Source organism: Marmota flaviventris, chromosome 1, assembly GCF_047511675.1.
Source record: "Marmota flaviventris isolate mMarFla1 chromosome 1, mMarFla1.hap1, whole genome shotgun sequence".
Classification (NCBI taxonomy): Eukaryota; Metazoa; Chordata; class Mammalia; order Rodentia; family Sciuridae; genus Marmota; species Marmota flaviventris.
In genome coordinates this window covers 5042055-5050454 of record NC_092498.1, presented here as the reverse complement: position 1 = coordinate 5050454, position 8400 = coordinate 5042055, and the positions used below count along the sequence as shown (strand labels likewise).

General features: G+C 42.4%; 1 long non-coding RNA gene across 1 annotated transcript; it reads left to right on the top strand.

Annotated features, from left to right (window-relative positions):
- The first annotated feature begins 4966 nt into the window (after positions 1-4966).
- Positions 4967-8197, top strand: LOC114099205 (uncharacterized). The gene is made up of 2 exons (XR_003583855.2): positions 4967-5229; positions 7899-8197. It is a non-coding gene; the product is annotated as an uncharacterized lncRNA (long non-coding RNA).
- Positions 8198-8400: the final 203 nt, after the last annotated feature.

The following is an 8400-nucleotide window of genomic DNA, read 5'->3' as shown; positions in this document are numbered from 1 at the left end:
TCAGAGGTATAATGTTCCTGGTTCAATCCCCCATACACACCCACCAAAATGCTACCACCAGAAAATGGAGCATTATGCAGCTATAACAAAGGATGGCAGAGAGTTCTATGCACTGGGGTGATTTCCAGAATATAGTGTGGGAAAATATCAGTGGAAGGAATATCTATAGCTTGTCAGCTTTTACATAAGAAAGAAGGAAAAAAGAATCATTGAAAATATACATGTTTGGGCAAAAAGAAACAGAATAAATCAGAAATTAATGAGACTGATTATCTACGAAGGATAAAAGGAAAAGGAAATGGATGGAAAAGAAGGGAATGAAAATAAGGTGAAAGGGATGAGGTGAGGCACACTTTTGTAAGTATGACTTTTTAACTTTTTCTTTTTGGTACTGGGGAGTTAACCCAGGTGTGCTTTGACACTGAGCTACATCCCTGGCTCTTTTTATTTTTTATTTTGAACGGTCTCAGTAAGTTGCCTAGGTTGGTGTCAAACTTATGATCCTCCTGCTTCAGCCTCCTAAGTCATTGAGATCACAGGAAAAAGCACATTTCTGTTTTTATGGAAATTAAATAATGGCTAAATGAGGACTCCCTTCTGGATAATTCTCACCTCCACTTCCTGTTGTTGTTCTCCTTTTCCCTCTTTCTCCTCCACTTCATCGTGGGTCTCAGGGCTGGTTAATTGTGCTGTTTTGCTCCTGCAGGACCCTGCTCTTACTTGTTTCTCCCCGTTTCGCCCATTTCTTAGCGCCCACCTTACTCCGGCCGGCTCTGGCCCTGTGTGTCCATGGGTGTCTCAGTCCCCGTGTTCTGAACGTGTCTGTGATTCAGGGTCCTTCTGCGTGCTGCTGGGATCCGGGACGCTCCACTGCACTTTCCTTCTGCCCCTGGCTTTTCCTCGCGGGGCGGGGCGGGGGGGGGGGCACCGAGGGTGGGATGGGGGCAGGCGGACCTCCGCGAACTGCTCCTACCTGCTCTTTCCAGGTTGCCGGCTCCTGACTCGGTTCAGCAGGAGGAGGCCAGAGGGACAGTGAGGAGCCGGAGGAGGACGCCAGCGGCCCAGGCTCTCGCACCGCGCTGCCTCCGGGGCTCTCCTTCCCTGCGGACCTCCTGCACAGCGCAGCCTCCCCGGCGACCTCGGGCTGGGTCCCCTCAACCCCTGGGTGGTGCGGTGACTTTCTGCTCTTACCCGGCGTGGAACCTGCCTCCTGTTTGGTAGCGCCACGTTTCCTAAGTGGTGTGACCAACTCCCTGCACTAAACTCTCTCTGTTTTAAAATAGCAGATGTGCTTCTGCCTTCCTGGAGAGTCTCCGGCAGGTACGTTCAGTGTTCTCCTTTAAGGTCTCCGTCCCTGTTTGGGTTTTAATTCTAGCTGCTGTAGAGAGGCCCACATATGTATCCTTCCCGCACATTTCGCTTATGGACAATGTATAGTTTTGCTTTTCTCCAATGTATATTTTTGGCACCTTTGTCTAGTGTGAAATAACTGTATTTATGTGGGGAAAACCCTGTACATTCTTAAAAGTTACTAAAGGGCTAGGAATGTAGCTCAGTGGTAGCGCACCTGCCTCACATACACAAGGCCCTGGATTGGATCCCCAGAGATTGAAAAAAAAAAATGTAAAGACACAAAGAGCTTTAGTGTCAATTATATTTATTGATATTTACTATACTATAAATTGAGAAATCGAAATTTTATCTATTTGCTCAACTCAACATGTCAACATAAAAATATTTTGTTGAAAATATTTTGTACAAAATAATGGGTTCAATCCCCAGCACAAAAACAGACAAACAAAATAAATCCCACAAAGACAGACAAGCAAAAATACCCCCAAACCCCATTTTCTAAAACAACCTATTAGTGGGAAGAGTTGGGAACCAGGCAAGGTGGTGCACACCTATAATCCCCGAGGCTCTGAAGGCTGAGGCAGGAGGATTGCAAGTTCAAAGCCAGCCTCTGCAATTTAGAAAGGCCCTAAGCAACTTAGTGAGATCCTGTCTCAAAATGAAAAATAAAAAAGGACTGGGGATGTGACTCACTGGTTAAGCTCCCTTGGGTTCAATCCCCCCCTCCCCCCCTACCAAAAAAAAGTTGTTTGTTTTACACTTTTTTGTAAATCTCTTTATTGACTTAATTGAATGTGTAACTGGGTTTTCATATCTGCTTCTGAGTTCAATCTGTTGTGATGACAAAACACACAAAGAAAATAATATCTCGGCATTGTTATGAACATAGTTTTGATTTTGTGACCACTGAAAGGTCTTGGGTGGGACTACCCAGGGGTCTTTAAGTCATACTTTGAAAACTGGTACTTATTGAAATTGCGTTATTCCTGATAAGGGTTCCTTGGACTGGGCTTCATTGTAATAGACTCATTTTTTAAAAAATGTTTCTTAGTTATACATGGACACAATATCTTTATTTTGTTTATTTTTATGTGTTGCTGAGGATCGAACCCAGTGCCTCATATGTGCAAGGCAAGCGCTCTGCCACTGAGCCACAACCCCAGACCAATAGACTAATTTTTTAAAATATATTTTTTAGGGGCTGGGGATGTGGCTCAAGTGGTAGCGTGCTCGTCTGGCATGCCTGCAGCCCAGGTTCGATCCTCAGCACCACATACAAACAAAGATGTTGTGTCTGCCGAGAACTAAAACAAGAAATAAATATTTATATATATATTTTAGTTGTAGTAGGACACAATACCTTTATTTTACATATTTATTTTTTAACGTGGTGCTGAGGATAAAACCCACTGCCTCACACATGCCAGATGAGCGTTCAACCCCAGCCCCAAAGGACTCATTTTAATAGCTACATTTCATATATGTGCACAGATGTCTAAGTGGTATGCAGAGATTAGTGAAGCTTCTCAAAACTAAACATTTACTTCTGCTCTGTGAAAATATAGGAAATATTTTAATAATAGGAGGAATGGCTAGCAGGAGAAAAAAATTCCTTGAAGTGAGCTGATGGTCTCAGAATTGGTGAATCCAAGGGAAGAGCAAGTCCTACTCAGATTTAGTCACTGTGGAGGTCCAGGGAAGACGGATCGTGTGAATAGTGGTTTCAAAGCCTTCTGCATGAAAAGCTGAGAGTGCACCAATCGGTGCAGGTCTGTCCCATGTTAGAAACAGACAGATCACAGCAGTTCTTGGGATAGTCCAATGGGTCTTTCTCTTGTTAATGTAAAAATGTATGGCTACTGTTTTTGCCGTCAAAAATTGACGATCTTGGTCTTTCCACCTTGCCTTTTTATAATGTCAAAAGAAAGGCACTGGTCACTTCAACAGCTTTACAGTGGACTCCAGCAATGTCACCAACGGTATGACTTTTTCAACCAAATCTAACAACTTCATCATTTTTCTCAGTGAAGTCAAAGCAGCTGTCACTGGGTTAAAGGCTGTGATTTTCTTGCTGTTCTTGATCAGCTGGACCCTGACACACTTCCTGATGGCAGAATTTGGCTGTTTGGCTTCAACGCCTACCCTCTCCAGCACTGTGCCCTTTATATGGGAAGCATCTCCCAGAGGGTTGGCCTTGGGGGTTGTGCCAAATGGGTATTCTTGTACTGTTCATCATGCCACCTCTGGTTCCTTGGTGACTTCAGAGCTTCCTGGTGGTATGACACTGGGACACCTGCCTGTCTTGCTGGTGCCACTGGGCAGAGTGAAAGAGAGCCCCGACAATTTTAAAGGACCCATCATGCTGCACCAGGTGATTTGGCCACACACAGAACCTGGATGCCCAACGGAACGAACATTATGTATGTAGATGTGGAAAATGGCCTGTGTGCCCCGGGAACACGTGACTCCTGGTAAGGGAAGGAAACAGGGGTGTGCCTGTTCAGAGTACTGTTTGTACTTCACAGGTCCTCTCCGTAAAAAACAGGTGCTCCTCTTACAGACATGCTCACACTAGCAGAGGATAAGACAGGAAGCTTTAAGGAAAGCAGAAATTGGGAGGGGAGGAGGTGGCTAAGAGGGGTGGGGGGTTATCATTAGGGTAGGGAGAGCCACATGCCAGATCATGTGGTGAAATTGAGTGGTGTTTCCCCAAAATGAGGTACAAAACCAGCACAGGAAACACAAAGAAGATTGAACTGTCTGCTTTACTTGCTTTGTTGAAAATTAGGCCGTTCGAAAGAGTGTTCACCCAGGCCAGTGGCGCCCATCTGTAATCCCAGCCACTAGGGAGGCTGAAGCAGGAGGATTGCAAATTCAAAGCTAGCCTCAGCAATTTAGCAAGGCCCTAACTGACTTAGTGAAACCCTGTCTCAAAATAAAAAAATAAAAAGGGCTGTGGGTGTGGTTCAGTGGTTAAGCACCCCTGGGTTCAGTCCACAGAGCCAAAATAAAACACAAAACAAAAACCCAAGAATGTTAAATGAAAAGGACTGCTATATAAAACAATTCTGATGGTGTGGGAAGGGGACAGTGAAAAATGACTATGTTATCTTAGAGGAAACATGGGGTCCATTCAGATACATCCTCGATCTAAGAATAGTAAAATTTCAGAGGAAAAAAAAAAAAAGCTAAAACCATGTGGGTAGATAATTTAAAAGAGAATAGGACCAAAGGAAAATAAGTTTCCCAAAACTCCCTCATGTAATGGAACTGTCATCAACATGATATATTTTAATTAGAAACTAAGTATTTAATAGTGTGAATAAAATGGAGAAGTAAGAGCTGGCTGACAAATTCACCACTGTCAAATCTTTATTTCTAGAAGGTTTAAAAGAGTGCAGCTAATATCCTTAGGTCCCTCAATTCCTCTCTAAGAATCTCTCCTTCAGAAGAAATACTAGCACATATAAATAAAGAACTGTGTGCAAGAATATACATTAGCTCTTTGTAATAGGAAAAGTAAAAATAACTGCATATATAAATGTCTATATATAGGTGATTGGTTTCATAAATTATGTGACTTCCTGTAACTAGTATGTGGCACACACAGGGCATGACAGATCTATATGAAGACATGAAAGGTGTAGACTCAATACTGATCGGTACAAAAGCAAGGGGCGGAGCGTGGTGTGCTGGAGGGTGTGAGAGCTGAATTGCAGCTGCTGTGGTCACACCCTGTGTACACGGAGGGTGAAAGGCCTGGCAGCATCCAGGAGCCCAAGGCAGAAGAGAGGGTCCTGGCCACAGCCGCCCATTGCCTAGGATGGACTCACCTGAATCTGAACCTCAGCTCTTGTCTACATTAGCCACGCCAATGTGAGTTTTCTTTGCCTTTACTTGTAAGCCCAAATTAAAAATTTTAAAAGTTTCTTATTTGCTTTATTTTGTTGGTGCTGGGGATCCAACTCAGGATGGTGCACGTACTAGGCCAACTGCTCTACCACTGAGCTCCATCCAGCCCCTAGTTTGGCTTTTAATTGCCACATAATAATTGTACATATTTATGGGATGCAGTGTGATGTTTCAATAAATTTATATAATGTGACAAAAATCTTAGCAGAATGACACACACAAACACATGTATGCATGTTATTGTGCCCTTGTCCCTTCCATTTGGTTTAAATGTCTTAGCATGATCTGGTCTGAAGGTAGAGAAAGGATGCGAATCCTCGGGGCGCTTCAAGCCCCTTGTTTTCATGCCCAGTTCCTTGATGGTAGCCCTGCGCAGCGCGACTTCTCTGGAGCCTATGTATATATTTTGGTTTTTATCTCGGGTTTTGTTAAAGTATTTAGATTTTTGTTCTTGAACCTGAAGCAGCTCCAGAACAACTTTGAGAGATAAGGAAGAAAGCCATCTTTTATGATTTACTAAATATAGCAGGAAGTATACAAAATGAGCCTTGAGCATCTTGTAGTATGGAATGTAATGAAGTGCTAAAAAAACAAAAGTCTCACATTAATGGATGTATGTAGAAGGTGCACAAGAGGCAATTGAAAGAGCTCCCAATGGCCAAAGCTGGAATAATCTAATCAATAACGTAGGTAGCACTGGATTACAACCCAAAGTTCAAAATAAATATCCATGATTTCATAGTGATATAAATAAGCAATTGAATAAATTAATAACTGGAGAAGATGAGACACATTTCTCATGCAGAATACTTTAAAATAATTTATGTAGACAAACTGCTGTCAAGATGGAGCATAACTTCCCACTCACGTGGAGGCACATGGTGACTTCCTTCCAAAGAGTGCGGCATGGAAAGAGAGGAGAGAGAGTGACTTTGTGGACTGGGTGTGGCCCAGTGGTAGAGCACTTGCCTAGCATGTGTAAGTAAGGCTTTGGGTTTGATTCCCCAGCACCCAAAATATCATACATAAACGAAGTAACTTCACAGTGGAGAAACCTGACAAATACCTCCTCAGGTCCAGGGGGTGATGCTGATGACCTTTCCCCATAATGTGACACGATGTGGTAAGTAAGGATGGTCCTTGCCTCTCTGGTCTCCCTCCCCCAAACACACATATGTGGGGGTAGACACATAATCCCATGCTAATCATGAGAAAACACAGCAGACAGATTCCAGTAGAGGGAGACCCTACAAAATACCTAATCACTATGCCTCAAAACTCGAAAGATCAAAACCAAGCAACGTCTGTATAATTCTCACAGCCAAGAGAAGCCTGAGGAGACTGGACAACTAAATGTGACGTGGTTTTTCCTGGGTGGGATCCTGGAACAGAAAAAGGACATCGGGGCGTCAGATGTGGCAGCATACACCTATAATCCCAGCAATTCAGGAAGCTGAGCAGGAGGAGCCCAAGTTTGAGAGCACTCTGGGCAACTTAGTGAGACCCTATCTGAAAATAAAAATGTCTGGGAGTGCAGCTCAGTGGTAAAGAACCACTGGGTTCAATCCTCAGCATCAGCAATTTAAAAAAAGCAAGCCTGTAATCCCAGCAGCTTGGAGCCTTAGGAGGATCACGAGTTCAAAGCCAGTCTCAACAACAGCGAGGCACCAAGCAACTCAGTGAGACCCTGTCTCTAAATAAAATATAAAATAGGGCTCAGGATGTGGCTCTCAGTGGTCACATCTTCTGTAACCAAAAAAAAAAAAAAAAAAAAAAAAAAAAAGCCACTGGGGGGAAATTGAAGGAAATCAGAATAAAGTATAGACTTAATAATTAACAATGATGTATTAATATTTGTGTTTTAAATGCAATAAATATATCATACCAAGGTAAGATGTTAATAATAAGTGAAACTGGTGCCTGGTATCTGGGAATTCTTTGTACTATCTTCTTGATTTTTCTGTAAGTATAAAATTGTTTTGAAAAATAAAGTCTATTAAAAATGTATGTGTGGGCTGGGGCTGTAGCTCAGTGGTAGAGCCTTTGCCTCACAGAGGTAAGGCACTGGGTTCTATCCTCAGAACCACATAAACAAATAAAAAATAAAGACTTCACTCTCTCCTCCAAAGTACTTCTTAAAAATGGATGTATCTAAAGATAGGAAGTTTAGGGACAAAATGATACTACTTAGAGTTGGAATTAAGTGTATCTTATCACCTTTTGTATTAAAACAGAAGTGAGGGGTAAAGTATGACAATACCACAGTACATTCACCAGTTATGTCAGAAAGTCCCGATGACTCTCATGTAGGAGACTAAAATATTCCACATAAATTATAAATCCCTCATTAATTATACATTTGCATTTAACTACTCGTGGCAAAGGAATATTCTTTACCTTGTTTAGATAATGTATAACTGAATAGGGAAGCTCATTTTCACCCATTTTACTCACTTTAGACTTGAAAGGTTTTATTCCTGCTAGTCTCCTAAGACCTCCTGTCAAGCTGAAATATACAACTTTTTTCATTCTTGATCTTAGCATTTGTAAGGGATAAATAATTGATTAGCATAGGAATTCTGGGAATATATTTAGCTTTTGCTCAGCACTAAACTATTTTTAAATGTCCTTAGGCATCAACCCAGAATGTACATCTGAAGGATGTCAATTGGAAATTGGGAAGTGAAGCGACAGCTTGGATTAGAAGTCTGAAGCGTGAAGTGCAGAGGGAGGAAGAGCAGCTGCCAGTTTCCCTGCCGCTCAACCGCCCGTCCACCTTGCCGCGCTCCTCCAGTCTCATACACGTCCCTCTGGTTAACACTGCGCCCTCTTTGAGGGCAGAATCTTTCCTTCTACAGAATGTGGTTGCGAGTTTCTCTTCACCCTTCAAAAATGAGTTGAAGAAAAAGAATAATTAAAAACATTTTTTTTTTATTTTATTGTGATGAGATCATTTAACATGAGATCTACCCTCTTCATAAAACTTAAGTGTTGTGTTCAGTATTGTTAACATTGGGACAATGTCGTACAGCAAGTCTCAGCAAGAACTTATTATCTGACATGATTGAGACTCTGTGCCTATAAATTGTCAACTCCCTGTCTCACCCACACCTGAACGACCCATTCCACCCTCTG